The following is a 17,857-nucleotide window of genomic DNA, read 5'->3' on the forward strand; positions in this document are numbered from 1 at the left end:
AACAGAAAACTTGGGAAACATGAAAAAACAAAAAAAGGTTGGCAGAGTTTCAACATTTTTATTGATTCTGTATAAGCAGTTTTTATGTCCTTGTTCATGTTTAGTAAATATCAGACACACAGGTGACCAGAGGACCGGATGCTAACTGGTCCTCGAGTGGTTCCCGGAAGTTGGTGACTATCTCTGGGTGAAATCAGTCGCAAAGGGGCGCTATATGTGAGAAAGTATTAGAGCAGGTGGCATGTTTCAGTTCCCCTCTGACGTGCAGAGATAAGCAGTAGGTTGTAAAGAAGAATAGAAAAGGAGGAACTGCTCCTCGGATTCACTTGGTGCTTGCTGTGGCTGCATGTAGTGTGATCTCCCAATGCGCACTGGTAACAAAGCTTTGATGAGAGGATACTTCAGCCTCAACTGACTCTTCTTCTCCAGGTGGGGTCGAGAATTGAACCTCAACATATGCCAAAAACCTCCTTGCTGTGGTCACATGTAGTTCGTGTCAACTTGTCTGCATCACAAACATTCACTTTCAAAATAAAAGCCGTGCTTTACTGCTGCAGCAACACTTAAACAAGTGCAGCTTTAAACTTTGAAAGCAAACGGTCTCTGTTTCCTGTTTGTACTTTTGTATGTTTGACTTCTACTTGCTGAGCAGTCTTCAACTGTTTGCAGACAAGTTGGCACCAGCCATGCAAACAATATGTAACAGCAGCAACCTGTTAGCAACCAAAGCAATTGCAAAGAAGTTTTTAGTGAAGCGTCTTTGGAAATAAGTTCATGTTATCAGGAACCTCCAGCAACTGCTCACCAACCAGTTGCAGACCGAGATGGCCACGTTACCAAGACGCTACTTTAAACAAGGACGACTTTGGCGATGCTTTTAGATCTCAGTTAATTTTGTATGAATTTTGTAGCATCACCAGATTAGATTCCATTTTATTTTTCAGACAAACCATAATTCGGCGCTCTTTTTCTCAGCATATCGTACACGAGAGTGAAAAACTATCACGCTGAGTATTTACAGTATTTTGAAGCTTTCTGGTCATGTTTAATATAAAAATGCACCACATCGACAGCACACACACATGAAGGGAAACACAAAGTATAAGTGAATAACTGTTAGTGTGTCAGGGGAAACCACTGTGCACGTGATTAGGGTGACTCAAACTGTTTGTAATTGCTTTCCTGCTCCCTCATATAAAACCCACTCCTCTCCCTCCCTCTCTGACACTCAGCGGCTCAGTGTGGGTGGAAACCACGTCAGCTGTAAAACCACTGAAGGAGTTTCCACTCAGAGCGTCTATCCACCCGCTGGGAGCTGCAGAAACAGCCCGGTCCATTTATAGACCGTCAGCGGCTAAAAACAAACTGTTACTACATCGTTTCTCCTCTCAGCCGGAGGGAAACGACCACTGAGGGCTCAAACCACATCACACGCCAGCAGTAATAATCAGCGTATTATAGAGGTGACTGTGACATCGATGATGTTGGTGTTTACCTTTAAGCTCTTTGAAGGGAAACCCTTTATTCAATATCTGTGATTAATGGTTTAAATGTTTCTATTCAGCAAACCAAAGATAAACGCTGTGTGCCAACCCAAAAGCTGCAATGAAATGAGCCTCACAGCAGGTTCTTACATCATCACGACCTCCGTTTTCATTCATCGTTTCTGATAAAAACGCCACATTTGGGTTCAAACATGCTTGATAAAGAACGATGTGCTTGAAATGATTAAGAATAAACCAAAAACCCACTGAGATGTTTGGGAAATCAACCTGAGAGGCAGCAGACGGCGCCCACTTTGGCGATCTGGTGCTCCAACACAGTTTACCACAGAAACAGTTCACAAAGATTTCTGACTAAATTCATTAAATCTATTTTCAAGCCATAGTTTACATTTTATGGTGAAAGTTCGAGAGTTCCTGGCTCTCACACTGAGAGATTATTTTCAGCAGTGCTGTAACAAATCAGATTTCCTTCTCTGTGATTAGGACGGCTCACAGCTTGAGTCTGGTTCTGTCAGGGCTCTGTGTGCGGGCAGGTGGAGGTGAGGATCCAAACGCAGGACTCGTGAAGCCAAATGTCAACAGAAAACCACAGCGTTATTGCTGACAATGAACAAAACATGAATAGAGCAATGAATACTGAGAACCGGAAACACACAGGCAGAATCTGAGGGTACGACGAGCACGGGAAAACACAGGGTGGTAATCAGGGAATGGGCAACAGGAGGGAGACACAGCTGAGAGGGACTGGACTTTCACAATAAAACAGGAAACATGAATCACTAAACAAAGACGCAGACACGACACTGAGAGACAGACTAGACCAGGGGTGGGCAATCTCAGTCCATGAGGGCCGGTGTCCCTGCAGGTTTTAGATGTGTCCTTGATCCAACACAGCTGATTTAAAGGCTAAATTAGCTCCTCAACATGTCCTGAAGTTCTCCAGAGGCCTGGTAACGAACTAATCATGTGATTCAGGTGTGTTGACCCGAGGTGAGATCTAAAACCTGCAGGACACCGGCCCTCGTGGACTGAGATTGCCCACCCCTGGACTAGACACTGAACTAAACCTGCAATAAACATAAGACATAGACTTTCACAATAAAACAGGAAACATGAATCACTAAACAAAGACTCAGACACGACACTGAGAGACACTGTGCTAAACCTGCAATAAACATGAGAACACAACCTCATCATCCTAAAACATGAATAAACAGAAACCTATAATTCTCATAATGGTCGACGATGTAAAAGAATCAAAATACAAAATTAAACCAAGACACAAGAAACTCTAAATACTGGGTCAAAACTGACCCAGAACCGTGACAGGTTCTGCTGAAGGTTTCTTCCTGTTAAAAAGCGAGTTTTTCCTTTCCACTGTCACCAAGTGCCTCTTCACAGGGAGTCATCTAACTGTTGGGGTTTCCTCTGTATTATTGTAGAGTCTCTGCCTTACAATGTAAAGCACATTGAGGTGACTCTTGCTTTGATTTGGTGCTACATGAATACATTTGAATTGAATTAACTGCTAACCAATCCAGTGGGCTCTGACTGGTGATCTGTGTGGTAACCACGGTGACTGTGATCATGAAAGCTTAAAAGCAGAACATCAGAGTTTATGACAACACCTCGATACTTGATGATCGAATGTTTGGTTTGATTTGCTTTTACAAAACAACACCGTCATTAGAAATAATAATAAACCCAAGTTTATTAGTAGTATTATGTTTTTAATATGCTTCCCTATAGTATTTATAATAAAATAATGCTTTACTTATATAAAGGTGATTCATGAAAAATAACAGTTCAATAAAAAAATAGAATCACAAACTGTCAGAAATGTAACAATTTACACTAAAACAGCTCAATGAAATGGAAAATACAGAACCAGGACTAATGATGCACCATTGCCTCCAGCAAGCTGCCTCAAAGCCTCATGGGAACGCAGCAGAGCTTCTGGGCTGCAATCATCCCGGAGAGAAACAAGGCTGATTATCTTTCAGTCGCGGCATTAATGAAATCACCTCCAGGGGATCTTCAAAACTGACATTTCATAAGGAAACTTTTACCAAACTCACATAACGGAGGTTATTAATTCAGTGACTCGCGCTTTAATATGCACGACTTTCACGCTGACGAGTTCCTCCAGTGAAGGTCGACGACTAATGAAAACTGCAGGAGTGAAGGAAGCTGAGCAGCTAAAATAATCGTTTACACCTGCTCCTCGACAAAAACGTACGTTTTGCAAATGCAGCGCAGATTTGGTTCTAACTGAAATAAGTCAGTGTTCATGTCCTTTAGTTTTCCTCACAGAGAAGCTGATTTATGAAGCCTTGTGCTGATGGCGTGGCGCCCATTTCAAAGCGATGACCAGATATCAAGAGATGAATCTCAATGGAAACCTCGATGTGTGTTAAAGAAGAACGTGTTTGCACGTCCCAAATCAAAACGGAGGATGCCATAAAGCGGCTTGTAATGCTGTGGCGTCCTGTACTCTCACAGAAATACATTTCATGACAGTCGACACACTTTCATTCACAGCCTGCTACAAACTCACCTTCAGGTTTAGGAGGCAAACAATGTGCTTATTAAGACTTTTGAAATCCCACCAGCGGCATTTCCGGTTCGATGTGCCCACATCATTTTCTCCAAAGAGTAAAATGAGCTTTTGTTAAAGGCTTCTAACAGAGAACTGGAAGGAGAGCCGTGGCCCTGAAACATTTCTGTTTCCCAGCAGGCGAGCCTCTTAGTTCCTCGATCCAGAGCAATCAGATTTACTTGCTGAGAAAATAGGAAAGACCAAGAAAGCAGTTTGGCCTCCAACCAGCATTTTTATTGCTTTCAAGAAAAGAAACAGAGAATAAAAAGCCATGAGAGCAGTAGTGTGGTGTGTTAAAGCCTACAAAAAATATAAAAACTTAGCTCTGACAAAAGGCAACAGGAAGAGCGGGCTGTTAATACACTAAAGACTAATTACTGAACAAAGACCAGGAGGGAGAAGAGCTGACAGTAAGAGAAAAATCAGGGACTAAAAACAAACAACTTACTTTTATGGTAAAAAGAGGAAATAACGTAAAGGCCAAAACGAAACAGACACAGAAGAAGACACGACTGCATTAAACATGATGTTGAGCCCGAGCGAGGAACAGTCGGGGACATAAACTCTAAACAAAGCTCGTCACTAGAGTGATGACAAAGGAAACATCAAAGCCATGATGCTAGCAGTCAGGTTACGGGAGAAGAACAACAGGTGGACGAGCCCATTGGTCTTTTTATTTATCAGGCGCTCTTTGACATCACTTTTCTCAGGATTCATCCAAACAGCTGACTTTCTTTCCACTCCATCTGACTTCCAATGGTGGGGGGTGATTTTCGCTAACCAGTGACTAAAGACCAGGGGTCTCCAACTCCAGGCCTCGAGGGCCGGTGTCCTGCAGGTTATAGATGTGTCCTTAATCCAACACAGCTGATTTAAACGTCTAAATGACCTCCTCAACATGTCTTGAAGTTCTCCAGAGGCCTGGTAATGAACTGATCACTTGATTCAGGTGTGTTGACCCAGGGTGAGATCTAAAACCTGCAGGACACCGGCCCTCGAGGCCTGGAGTTCAACACCCCTTCTAAAGACCCAGAAAGCCCCCAGAGCTATTACTCAAGGCCAGTTTTTAAAATTGATCAGTAACTCTGGATCCTTGGAAGCAAAATGCAAAGAAATGAGGAGGTCACTACTTTACTACATTAAGATTTACAAACCACAGGACACAACAAAATATGGACGGGACAAACTGCAGCACAATGGAACAGCAGATTGTTCATTTGTCTAAACACGGTCTCACACGGTTCAGTTTGACTTGTGTAGGTGATGAAATCCACGTGTTGATACCCAAACAGAAAGTGTTGTTTGTCATAATGAGGATTTGCATAATGAAACCTTCGTGTTTGCAACAGATCCTCCACACATTACCCAACCCAAAGCTTTAAGAGGAACCGCGAGGTTACACAGTCCTATAAAATACTTTGTAACCAGAACTGTAAACTAACTAAATCTAATAAAACTATAAAAATTTAGCATATTCAGTGGTGAGATTGTATCATGTCTCTATCCAAACTTTCAGTTGGCCAATTGTATACGATCATGGGAGGCTTGATTTAGTTCTGCCAGTGGATTAGTGCCTGGTTAATCATTAGTGTTGTCATGGTGCTCATTGGACAGCTCATTCAACTGAGAAACCTCAGCTGAAGAGTTACATACCATGCAAAAGTCTGGGTCCAGGAAACCTCTACAGCAGGAATGTCAAACTCATTTCATATCCGGAGCCGGACCATTAAAAATCCCCTTTCTCTCAGTGTAAGCTTACCTGCACATTCACGATATTCCTATTCAAGAAAAAGAAACACAATGTCAACAGCATGTCTCAATTTTAGCACATGATAAAGAAATGCAGCTGTAGTAAATGAAAAAAGTCTGTCAGCACGACTTTTGGGCTTAAATTATAAAAAATAAACATGTAAAATTACAGAAGAAAGTTTTTGTTAATTCACAAAAAATCTACACAAATACTATTGTAGTTAGTAAAAAAACAAATATGTAATTGTTTATTCATTACTCCGGTATATGAGGGAGGTCCCCGTCAGCAGGACAAAATGTCTTGCAATCTTGCAAATGTGTATAAGAGCAGAACAGTCATGAAGTTTAAGAAGAAGGCGACTTCACTTCTTCCGTTCTAAAATGTTTTAGAGCTGTTGAAGCTTCTTGGCTCAGAGGTGAACCGTCTTCAACAAAACTGAAGTCCAGTCACTTCCTTTTAAAGCTCCTAAGACTGCGTGACCTGGATGACTGAGAGCCTACACAAACATGTGGAGATGTTTTACCTTTGTAAACGTGAGTTACAGCTAAAGAGGAGAGACCGAAACATGGAAGTGTCTAAACAAGCGGCATTAAAAGTGGTGAGGGTCCAAGAACAGCGCCCTGTGGAACACCATGTTTTAAGCAGTATAGTCAGCAAATAACCAAATGGAAGTGAAGTATGTTTAAAAAACTGCAGTTCCTTTAATATCCACTAGAGGCTTCCGAAGTGACTCTGTGTGAAAATGGCCAACTTTAAAGCATTAATACGTTCTTACAGCAACACTTTTTAACTACTGAGTGAGGTGAACTTTTTCATGACTCGCCTGGATACCTGAGCACGGCTGCTTGGACTGACTGCTGCGCCAACCCAAGCAGGTGTAGCATCTGCTAGGCCTTTTGTGCTATTGGAGCATTTTTAATTGGCTATCTGACCAATAACACAGCCGGCTGTTTGGTAAAGACCATCACTGCTTGGTGATTAAAACTCCAGTATGTTCTCTGAGTTTCAGAAAGAAGAGGCCGTTACAAATCAGCTGGTTTCTTGGGGGATACTAACAGGTTTCTATGACAGCCTCTTTTAGTTCCTTTGTGTCTCAGAGTGTGGCCTCCAGGCTCTTTGCCCACTGGAGCGACAGGTTGGTGAACTACATGCTATCAGGCCTCAGTTCGGTTTAGAAAGAGAAAAAAATGACAACAATAGCAATAAAAACCTCCTACTACTCCGAGTGCTGATGGCAGGAAACAAAAGCAAACTGAAAACGCACTCCTACGCACACGCAGACTGTCTTACAGATACGTGTGTTTGTAAGAAAACAGTGAAACAAAGCTCCAGATCGTCTCCCGCTAACAGCAGCTGGAAAAGACGCGCGACACCTCTGCAAAGACTTTAACTGGATCAGAAATACTCTGTTCCCAGAAAAGACTGAGGATTTCTGCTATGAGAGGGTCAGTGTGTGTGTGTGTGTGTGTGTGTGTGTGTGAGATGAACAGCTTGATCTTTATGACGAAGGAAGCGATGAAGACAACAGACTCAGTGTTCATCTGAAAAGCCTCTTGAAGGGACCAGCTGGAGGAAAGTTACTCATCAAAGGCTGTGTTTTTATCTGTGTGTGTGTGTGTGTGTGTGTGTGCTGATTGTAGGACTCTTGATTCTGATTGGATGATTTGTACTTTTATGAACCAATCAGCTGCTGTGTGTTTCAGCTCCACTTTGACAGGAAGTAATAGAAAGAAATGAAGCAACAAGCAAGTCTAAAATCAAATCTAGTCTGTGCTGATTAATCGACTAATCAGTGACACGGTTGATTAAAGGTGGTTTCAAATTGCAAGATCTTGTGCTGAAACCTCACGTTTTTATGTAACACTATTGTTGTTTGACCTGTTTATGGAAATGAGTGCAACCAGCAAAGGAGCAGTCACTGAATCCAGTCTCAGAGTAGACGATTCCCTCTTTTCCTGGTTTCCTAGAGAGTCTAAACTCATCCAGGAGTTCAGGGAAAACACAACAGACGGAGCCATCGAGCGATGTTTCAACTAATACATCCACAAAGAACGAAGGACTGGAACAAAACAATCAGGGGTATAAAACTCCAGCCGCAGGACCATGACAATCATCAACGCTGCAGAAGTTCACACACAGTAAAGGCAGGACATCTAAACGGGAGCAAAAACTGATATGAGGGGCCGTTTGGGCTGCACAAAGCCTCAAATATCTGAGCACGTGGAAGCAGGAACGTAGGAGCTGTGCATTTCTTCTGGTGTTTACACGTTTCAAAGATCAATCACCAGGCCCTCAAAGACGCTTCTTTTTCCTTTTTCTGCAACAGAAGGCCTGTGATGGGTTTGAAGGTTTCTTGAAAGTCACTGCCTTTAACTTGTTGTGCAACTCTCCTCATCTTTAATCCACCTCCATCCTTACCTTCGCACATAAAGGACTTCTCAGCACCTCCTTTGGAAAGTCTACGTGAGGAAACTTTACTCACTGCAAGCCAAAATAAAAAGAAGCTAAACTCAAATCATTAAGAGGAAAACCAGATGTAAGCAGGCTTTTTTATTGCCTATAACCCAGAAATCAGTCTCTGTACAGAATACTGAAAGGTCACAACACCTGAAATGTATCTGCAGGGGCGAGGAGGTTTGATGAAGGAGGTGTAGTCAGGAGGCACAGGTGGAACACAAACGATGGAGGGAGGACGAATCTTTAATTTGATCCAATTTGACTGCAGTGGGCCCAGTAAGACCTCTGCTCACATCTGTGGTGGGAAGCAGTGGAGATTCTAGAGTCTGCAGGGACCCTGGGCAAAAATGAACAGGGGGCCCCTCCTGCAGTGGATGCTGGGTGCACATCTAGTAGGATCAATTAAAAGTGGCAGTTTGAGGGGGCCCCTTACCCTTCATGTTGCTGCTGTTGCCAGAAAGTAACGATTCTGACAAAATGTAATAAAGGAATGTTCAAGACACTTTCTGATAACATAAAAATGTTGTAGAGTTGAAATTGTATCGTAATAGTTCCAATGTAGAGAATTAAACGGACGTCCCTGGAGTCTCGCACGTAATAAAATACACACCGCACATAATTTACATAATTTACACCAACACACCTCAGAGTAACTTAGTCAGAAGCTTCTTTCAGCTGCTCCTTTATTCATAACAGATCTCCAAAGCGATTTGTTTCTCCTCCCGGGATCAGCCCTCGGGGGCCCACACCGGTATTTGCCTTTCATCTCTGGTGGGGATAAAATTTATAACAGAGGAAAAAGAAAGGCATGAAATTTCACTAAAATCCAACAAAGGCAGCAATGTAGCGAGACTGAAAAGACTGCTATGAATAATTATTTGGGGCTCTTGGTGCAGCAGTTGGGTATATCCCCTCTCTGACATCACATAGGTGCAATGATAGAAAAGAAACCGTGTAAAGTTGGGTATTTAGAGCAGTGTAAGGCCTGGCCTTTAGCTCACAGGGATGTGCACAAACTAACCTCGGTATTAGAAACTTTGCCCATATTTAACATGAACAGCCACCACTGGAACAGGAAATAAGGAAAACTCGTTGTTCAGTAGGAAAACTGGCACAAAACACTGTCTCAGAAGCTGGAAATTTTTAACTAGAGATGCAGCATGCTAGATGTGATTTGAATCTAGTGTAATGAAGAAGTTTGAAAGTCAAATGAGCTGCAGGTAGTCTGAGCTCAGCCCCTGAAATCTGACCACTGATGCAGAGGAGCCATTATGTTAGCTGGAGCTTTTTATGTATGGACTCGGACGGCACACTGATGCCTTACAGGTAAGTTTACCACTAATGACAATGTAAATATTTAATGTTCAGGAGGTGCAGGTGTGTTAAACAGTCACCGGATACGAACTCACTGGTTTGTAGCATCGTGTTAAATATTAAAAGCAGGAAACCACAACTGAGTTAATTTAAGTTACTGCTCAGCTCACAGGACACTGCTTTAAAAATGCAAGCCTCAGAAACACTGGGGACTACATTTACCATAACACATGTTACTTTGAAACAGCCTTGTTTGCAGTACATCAGACTTTATGCTACCTTGATGTAATGACAAAGCTTATCAGGTACACCTTGTGTATCTGAGTTACAGCTAGCTGGCTAACTGTCTCTGAGTTCACTGTTGCTACAGAAGTTATGTTAGCCATACAACTATACTTACATGACTTACTGATGGCTAAAATAAAAAGTGTTTGATTATCCATCAGTTTGACATTATAAATAAATGCTGGATCATGTTATCTGGTGAATTATTTTTTGGCAAGCTAGCCAGTTAACATTTCACTTAGATATGAGTTTGCTAGCAATAATATTAGCAAGGAAGCTATGGTTAGCATGCTAGTTATACGCTGCATTAATCCAGAGAGGGTTAGTTTGTGATGTAACCTTTCAAATTAGATCATTAGCTAAGTTAGCATCAGCCCCTAATAGTTTGGATGGATTAGCTGATCTTATTACTTCATGCTAAGTGACGTAGCTAACAAATGAGAAAGGACAATGGTGTTAGCTACCACTGGCTAGAATAAAGAAGATGAAATGGCTGGAAATGCACAGGTAGGACACCTGACGTCTTATTTTAATTCATCTTTTATTCAAAGCCTGTGGTTCACTGTGTACTAGAGCCTCGGCATAGGATTTTTCAGACTAATGCCGATATTTGGTGATTTAGCTATCCGATATATCAGCCGATATTTTTTCTTTCATACACATGAAACAAAGATTTCCTTAACATTTGTTATGTGCCGTTATTTACGACTTCTCGCTCAGATAACATGATAGTGCAGTTTAAAAGAAATTTAGTTTTAATGTCAAAATAAGTTGTAGCTCACGCTCAGCCTGACTCAATTAGTAAAATTTAGTTTTACTAATATGTGGGGATAGGTTAATTAAAAAATGTAAATTGCCCATAGGTGTGAATGTGCGAGTGAATGTGAGTGCTTCTCTGATAAGCCAGCATGAGAGAAATATGCTCTCTTTCTCAGTCTCTGCTCAGATCAGCTGGTTTTCATATTTGGGGCAGCAAACACCTGTTCATTTGTCCACCTGGTGGACAAACTATGCAACAACAGCCCTCACACTGGTTGAAGGGTGTTTCTCTTTCACATGTTTACTTTTAATATAGTTATCAGCTATTATATCAGCAGATATATGTTGCATATATCTGCTGATATATCGGTCCGGCTCCGTGGCATGCTGTGAGGAACTTGAACTTATTTTAAGCAGCTTGTGTTTTATTTGCTTCCACTCCTCCAGCTGGATCTCAGGTGCAGTCTTCCTCAGACTCTCCTGCATGAGTCTGAGAAAACCCCACAGCAGTAAAATCCACCCAGTTTAAACTGTCTGACATGGAAACGTCTCTCTAACGCTTTACGCCTCTCTGCCTTCCTTCCTTTCCTCCTTCTGTCTTCCTTTGCCAGTTCGTGCGTCCTTGGAAAAACCCGGCAGCTTGATTTGTATTCTCATCATTCAGACAGACAGACTGCTGGGCCGAGAGTCACGAAACACTCCTGCTGCTGCTCCGCTGATGGAGAGGAGGGGAGGGACTGAGTGAAGGAGAGACAGAGGGAGAGAGAGGAGGAGGGCGGAGCCAGGATGTCAAGGTGAACCGATAAACCTCTTTTTTATCAGCCTGACGTCCAAAACACGACGCGCAGCGCTGCCGGGAGGAGGCAGAGGAGAGAGGAGCGGAGGAGCTCCCATCTTCACCGAGGAGAAACTGTGTTTACCTTTTTGGTTTTTAAATTGTGGACTCTAAGTTGAATGGCTCAGTGAGCGGAGCCCGTCGGAACCAGCGCAGGAATTAAAGGTGAGTTTGTTTTTTTTCCGATAATGTGGAGTTGTTACCTGCGCTGTCACGTTATTCTGGCGTGTCTGTGCGCAGACACTCCCGTGTTTTTGGCATCGGTGCTCCTCGGAGCTGCTCTGCAAAGGTCCCTCCTGCTGCTGGGGAATTAAAGCAGAGACCTTTGGAGAGCAGCAGTGCGTCTGAGCGGTTGCGTAATGTGGAGACCGATCAGCGTGTTTTGGGGATGATTTCACAGACACGACTGCGCTTAACGCAGAGTCACTAAACACAAAACAAACACTTTCCCGCGCACTTTTAGCGCCAGCTGCGCGCTCTGAGCCTCTTTAGCGACACATGGTTGCACCTGACGCACAGGTAGCTCTGAGCGTGGACTGCTTCGGATCAGCCGCAGCTCCACCTAACACAGCCTCGATGTCAGGGGTGACAGCTGGAACACATCTGGCCCACTGAACACTTTGGAGTGCGCAAAGTGAGTCATAAACGCCAAAAGTGGCCAAGAAGAAGCAGGTGCAGTTACTTGGTGACACCTACACCTGCTGCCCTAAAACGTGTCCTCTATTTGAGAGGAAGGTCCAATTTAGGGGGCCTAGAGGTCACGTGGGTGCAGTGATTTATAAGCAGATGAATAAACGATTGTGAAGATTTATTTGGCCAAACTTCAGGTGTGTTGTGACACCTGGGCTACATCCACAGAGCCCTTCCTGGTGCTGTAACTGTGCTATAAATGACCCAGACTGACGTCAGATGTGTCCGTTATCGCAGAAAGCTTAAAGTGAAGCTTGAGCAGCGACTGATGGACGAACAGTTGAATGAAGAAGAAGAATTAGATTTGTAAGTTGGGATGCATTTAGTTTCCCTAAATGATCACAGGGCAGGAACGTTTCAGCAGCTGAGAGGACTCAGTGCTTATATTTACTGACCAGCTTTGTTGTAGTTTTTCTCCATGTTCTGAACTCTGGACTGTCATGATGGACATGATATTATTACTGCACTGTTTAAATGACTTTCACTTCTCTTGGTCTCAACACCACAGACTGTATATACATTTGGACTTTGCCACAGTTTTTGTTTTTATAAGGTAACAGGTGTGACTGAGACACCAGCTCTGCTCGCTCACAGTTTGAGGGGAGCAACGATCACAAACAAACTCTGCTTTATTATTGGCTTTACTCTGAAGTTTAATTCAGTTCAGTTGAATTCATGTAGCGACAGATCAAATCAACAGTCAGTATCAGAGAGAAAACTCCAACAATCAGGTGATCCACTCTGAGGAAGCACTTGGAGACTCCGGGGAGGAAGAATGGTAAATGGCCTGTATTTATATAGCGCTTTACTAGTCCCTAAGGACCTCAAAGCGCTTTACATATCCAGTCATCCACCCATTCACACACACATTCACACACTGGTGATGGCAGCTACATTGTAGCCACAGCCACCCTGGGGCGCACTGACAGAGGCGAGGCTGCCGGACACTGGCGCCACCGGGCCCTCTGACCACCACCAGTAGGCAACGGGTGAAGTGTCTTGCCCAAGGACACAACGATCGAGACTGTCCAAGCCGGGGCTCGAACCGGCAACCTTCCGATTACAAGGCGAACTCCCAACTCTTGAGCCACGATCGCCCTTTTTAACAGGAAGAGGACAATAATAGAAGCAGGATCAGGGAGAGGCACCCATCGGGGGCGGAGTCAGGGAGACAGAAAAAAAACACAAACTAAACAACCAGCACCCTGAGCCAATAGCAGCAGGGCTCCGGGTCACCTGATCCAGCCCGACCTAAAAGGAAAGCTTCAATCGTAGTGTGAACAGTAACGAGGGAGTAATGTCTGCTGAACCCAGACTGGGAGCTGCTCCCACAGAGCGACCTGAAGCTGAAGGCTCTGCCTCCCTTTCTACTTTTAGAGAAAGCAGCGAGCTATTAGGGGGATAAGCTCCTGTGAGGTCTTTAAGACAGACATGGGCTGCTTGTCCCAGACTTGTCAGGAGAAGGATTTAGAATTAAATTCAGGATTTAATTAAAGAGAAGCTAGTTAGGCCCCATCAGTACTCTGCTGCAGCATTTTGGATCAACTTGAGGCTTTTCAGGGAGCAGCCTGATAATTCTTTACAACGGCTCAGCTTAGAGGTATAAATGTTTGGACTAATTTTTACTCTGGATGTTTCTAAATTTGATGGTATTGAGATGAATTTGTTTGCATTATTGTAAGAGGCAACTTCTCATTTCTGGACTTGATTGCATTCACTGACTGCACAGAGTCATTCCTCCCAACAAGCTTCCTCTCTAACGCGAGAAAGTCTCGACCTCGTGTTGTTGTCGTTGTGCTGCCTCTGGATAAAATGAGCCGAATGGAAACTTGCAGCTTTACTAATGTGTTTCGCGTCGTTTTGAGGCGGGCCTTTTGAAGTACAAATGCATCGAGCTGACGCTCATCGGTATGTGCAGTTTGCTTCATTATGGACACAAAACCGGTGAGACGGGATCAAAGCAGAGCTCATTTAAATTGGTTTCAACGTGCAGCCCCTCCGCACAACAAACAGCAAGAAGGCGTCGAACAGAATACGGCAGAGACCTTCTTATCAGACCGAGGAGCTCGGGAACCTGCTGCTGAGGCCGAGACGAGGGCAACATTAGGCCTGATTGGACACCTGTGGAGCTGCGGAGACGTAAAGTACCCCATCGTCGTGTTTAGTATGTGACGTCTGATTGTTTTGTATTCAGTGAGCATGTGAAGCATCTGCATGTGAAGCTGCTCTGCAGCCTCAGTCGTGACTCAGGCTGGTCCTTAGAAGTGACTCAGCTGGTTTATGGCCCCAAAAAACCAAAAACAGGCCTTTTTTGTTTCAGTGGACTTACTCTGCTCACACCTCAGTGGTTTTATTCTTGGGCTCTCCTAGAATAGCTTATTATGGTTGAAAGCTCAAAATAATCATCCCCTCAGTTCATCCTCTGAGGCTACGTCCACATTTTTGAAAACGCAGATTTTTCTATGCGTTTGCACCTTTCGTCCACACGTAAACGGCGTTTTTGGTCACTGAAAACGGAGATTTCTAAAAACTCCGGCCAGGGTGGATATTTTTGAAAACTCAGTTTTTGCATTTACATGTGGACGAGAAAAACGGAGAAAACGGAGAAAACGCAGCGTCAAAGGTGTGCGCATTTTTTGACGTCACACTGTGCGCCACGTTATTGTTTCGGTGAAATTAATTTCTACAATACTGTTACTGTTAATTGTCTCTGCAGTGTTTAAATGCTTACATATACACACACAGTTACTGTCCCTCCACACATACCACTCGGTTCTGCTTCTATGCCCCAGCTTTGTTTACTTTTTCCCACCGAGGCTTCTAGACTTCTGATTGGCCAACATTTCTACACGGTTAGGAATATATCGCCACCTGCTGCTTTGGCATGTTCCTAGCAGCGTTTTCCTTCATTTCTGCCTTTACGTGTGGACGGGATTATTTTTTAAAACGAAAACGGAAAATCTCCATTTTCAAAAATACCCGTGTACGTGTGGACGTAGCCTGAAACAAGCTGTTTTAGCTCCTCCCCCTTAAATACAACTTACTCGTAATTTGCTGTTCTTCATAAACAGAATGTTTTAAAAGCAAGGGGGTGGGGCTTCTGTGCCTAAAGTGATCTTAGGGAAAGCCCCACTCTATGACATCATGCAGATCGAAGAGCAGGTCAGTGAGCAGTCTGTGCTTTTGGCTCGCAGGGATTACTTGTGGATCGACTGACTCCTTTATTTTTACTTTATTACTACTACTATTATTTATTACTTTTATGATTACTTTATTTGAAGTCATACAGTTTCTGTATGACAGGAAATAAGGAAAAGCAGATAAGTGCCCTTTAACCCTGTGGAGATATTCAGATTTGATAGTGGTGATCTGTAGGGCATGAAACAGCAATAAACAGCTCTAACTGTTTACTTGCTTACACAAATTGTAGGAAAAAATTTAGGTTAAAAAAAAACAGTCAGAAAATGTCTCTAAAACAGACATGAAGCAGAAAATGTTCACCTCATAGTCACGATTTCATTTGTCCTTTCAGCCACATTCTCTCAGTGACCTTTGAGAAATGCGAGTGCTGCAGACTTTTAAAGGACACCAGCAGGAAAAACCGCTCGTTTCCAGGAAAAAGGTCTTAAGATTTTATCCGACACCCTCAGCATGTGGATCCGGTGATCATGAGGGACGTTTGAGTGAAAAGTGACGACGGATGTGTTGCTTTGAGAGGAGACAGCGTGACCTACTGAAGCAGAAACACTGAATCCTGACAGAGATCAACCCGAGCTGGAAATCTTAAAGCTGGAAATACACGCTGGGAGGAATTTTCCATGTTAACAGGATACCTGAAGGGTTTTTTTCTTTTATTTGTAATCGCACATGATCACTTTCGTTTCTAAAACTAGACCAGATATGATTTTGCCAAATTTAGACGTTGCTTTTAGAGCATTGTCACGAACAGCCGTACGGTCATGACAATTAAACCACAGACATGGTTAGGAATGTATCCCAAGCTGCTTTATTCTTTTAAAGCAAGTGAAACAGAAAAGAAACCCTACTGTCAAAAACAAACAGTGATGTGTGTAATAGTGTCAAAAGCAAAAACCAAACCTAACGCAGCCAGAGTCCAACCTGGTGTCTCAGAGCCGACCAAAACGCCGCCCTAAAGGCTTTTTATATAGAGTCCCAGCTCACTGGCCCAGGTGTTGCCAGTGTCACTGATTGTAAACGGGAGCTCCGCCTCTCCAACGCCTGCAAACAAGACACACGTGAGCCAAAAGGAAGGCGGGGTGCAGTGTGTCGTCACAGCGTAGAAATAATAATAATAATAATAATAATAATAATACATTTTATTTAAAAATAGCGCCTTTCAAAGCACCCAAGGACACTGTACAACAGATAAAAACACAAAAACTGAAAATATACACAATAATAAAAATAACAGATAAAAGTTAAGAGCATACAGAGGTTTAAACGTAAGCAATTTTAAACAGATGAGTTTTGAGGGTGGACTTAAAAAGAGGGAATGAAGTAATGTTTCTGAGGTCCCCATTGTAATCAGACGAGCGGAAGGAACAGAGAGAGAAAGAGAAGATGAAGATCTGAGGCACCGGGATGGGAAGTACATCTGTACTAAATTGGAGAGGTCTGGTGGAGAGAGAGAATGAAGAGCCTTAAATGTATAAAGGATTATTTTAAAATGGATGCGAAATTTAACCGGGAGCCAGTGAAGCTGCTTCAGGATTGGGGAGATGTGGTGGGTAGAGGAAGTCCTAGTAATAATACGAGCAGCAGAATTCTGGACACGTTGGAGCTTGTTGATGGATTTTTGTGTAAGGCCAAATAATAGTGAGTTACAGTAATCAATTCGAGAAATAAAAAGATTATGGACGAGAATGGCAGTGGCATGAGGAGTGAGGAAAGGGCGGAGGCGATTGATATTACGGAGTTGAAAATATGCTGCACGTGTGACATTATTGATATGTGAATTAAAAGATAATGTGTCAAGAATGACACCCAAGCTTTCACCCAAATGAACTCGTGAATGTTTCAGTCTTTCTGTGTTCATGTTTTGAATGCCTTCATGCATTTTATGACTCCAGGAATTAAGCGTTGCTTGCAACATACATTAGTGACAAGCAATAGCCAGATGTGCTGGTGACCTGTTTCTTGACATTGTTGGACTTTGGTCAGATTCAAAACCACAGCAAATGTAGCAGATCTTTACTTCTGTCCTTGCTCCAGCTCTCCAACATGATTTTCACCTGGTTTTGTGCAGTTTTGGAAAATAGATGATGACAGCATACTTGACGCCTTAGTTTTTCTCTTTCCGATTTTAAAAAATTGCTCAATGAGAACTGTTTGGTAATTTAAAGTCTGACCTGTTGGTGGCAGTGTTGTCTCACTGTTAAGATTTCCAAGGATTTTTCCTGTCTCCCTCCCTTCAGCCCTATCCGGTTGCAGCAGATGGCTGCCCATCCCAGAGACTGGTTTTGCCAGAGGTTTCTTCCTGTTAACAGGGAGTTTTTCTTTCCCACTGTCACCAAGGGTTTGCTCACAGGGGACTGTCTAAATGTTCAGGTTGTTTCTGTGTAATTGAAAGGTCTTTACTTTACAATAGAAAGCACTTTGAGGTGACTGTTGTGCTATATAAATGGTAAAAGATGGAATTAAAG

General features: G+C 43.0%; 1 protein-coding gene across 1 annotated transcript in view; it reads left to right on the forward strand.

Moving 5' to 3' along the window:
- The first annotated feature begins 10,136 nt into the window (after positions 1-10,136).
- prr7 (proline rich 7 (synaptic)) overlaps positions 10,137-17,857 on the forward strand; it is a 31,172-nt gene continuing 23,451 nt past the window's right edge. Inside the window, exon 1 of the mRNA XM_085173722.1 lies at positions 10,137-11,669. The gene's annotated coding sequence lies outside the window, so the exon portion shown is untranslated. The remainder of the gene's footprint in view (positions 11,670-17,857) is intronic.

This window comes from Neolamprologus multifasciatus, chromosome 10 (assembly GCF_963576455.1).
Source record: "Neolamprologus multifasciatus chromosome 10, fNeoMul1.2, whole genome shotgun sequence".
NCBI lineage: Eukaryota > Metazoa > Chordata > Actinopteri > Cichliformes > Cichlidae > Neolamprologus > Neolamprologus multifasciatus.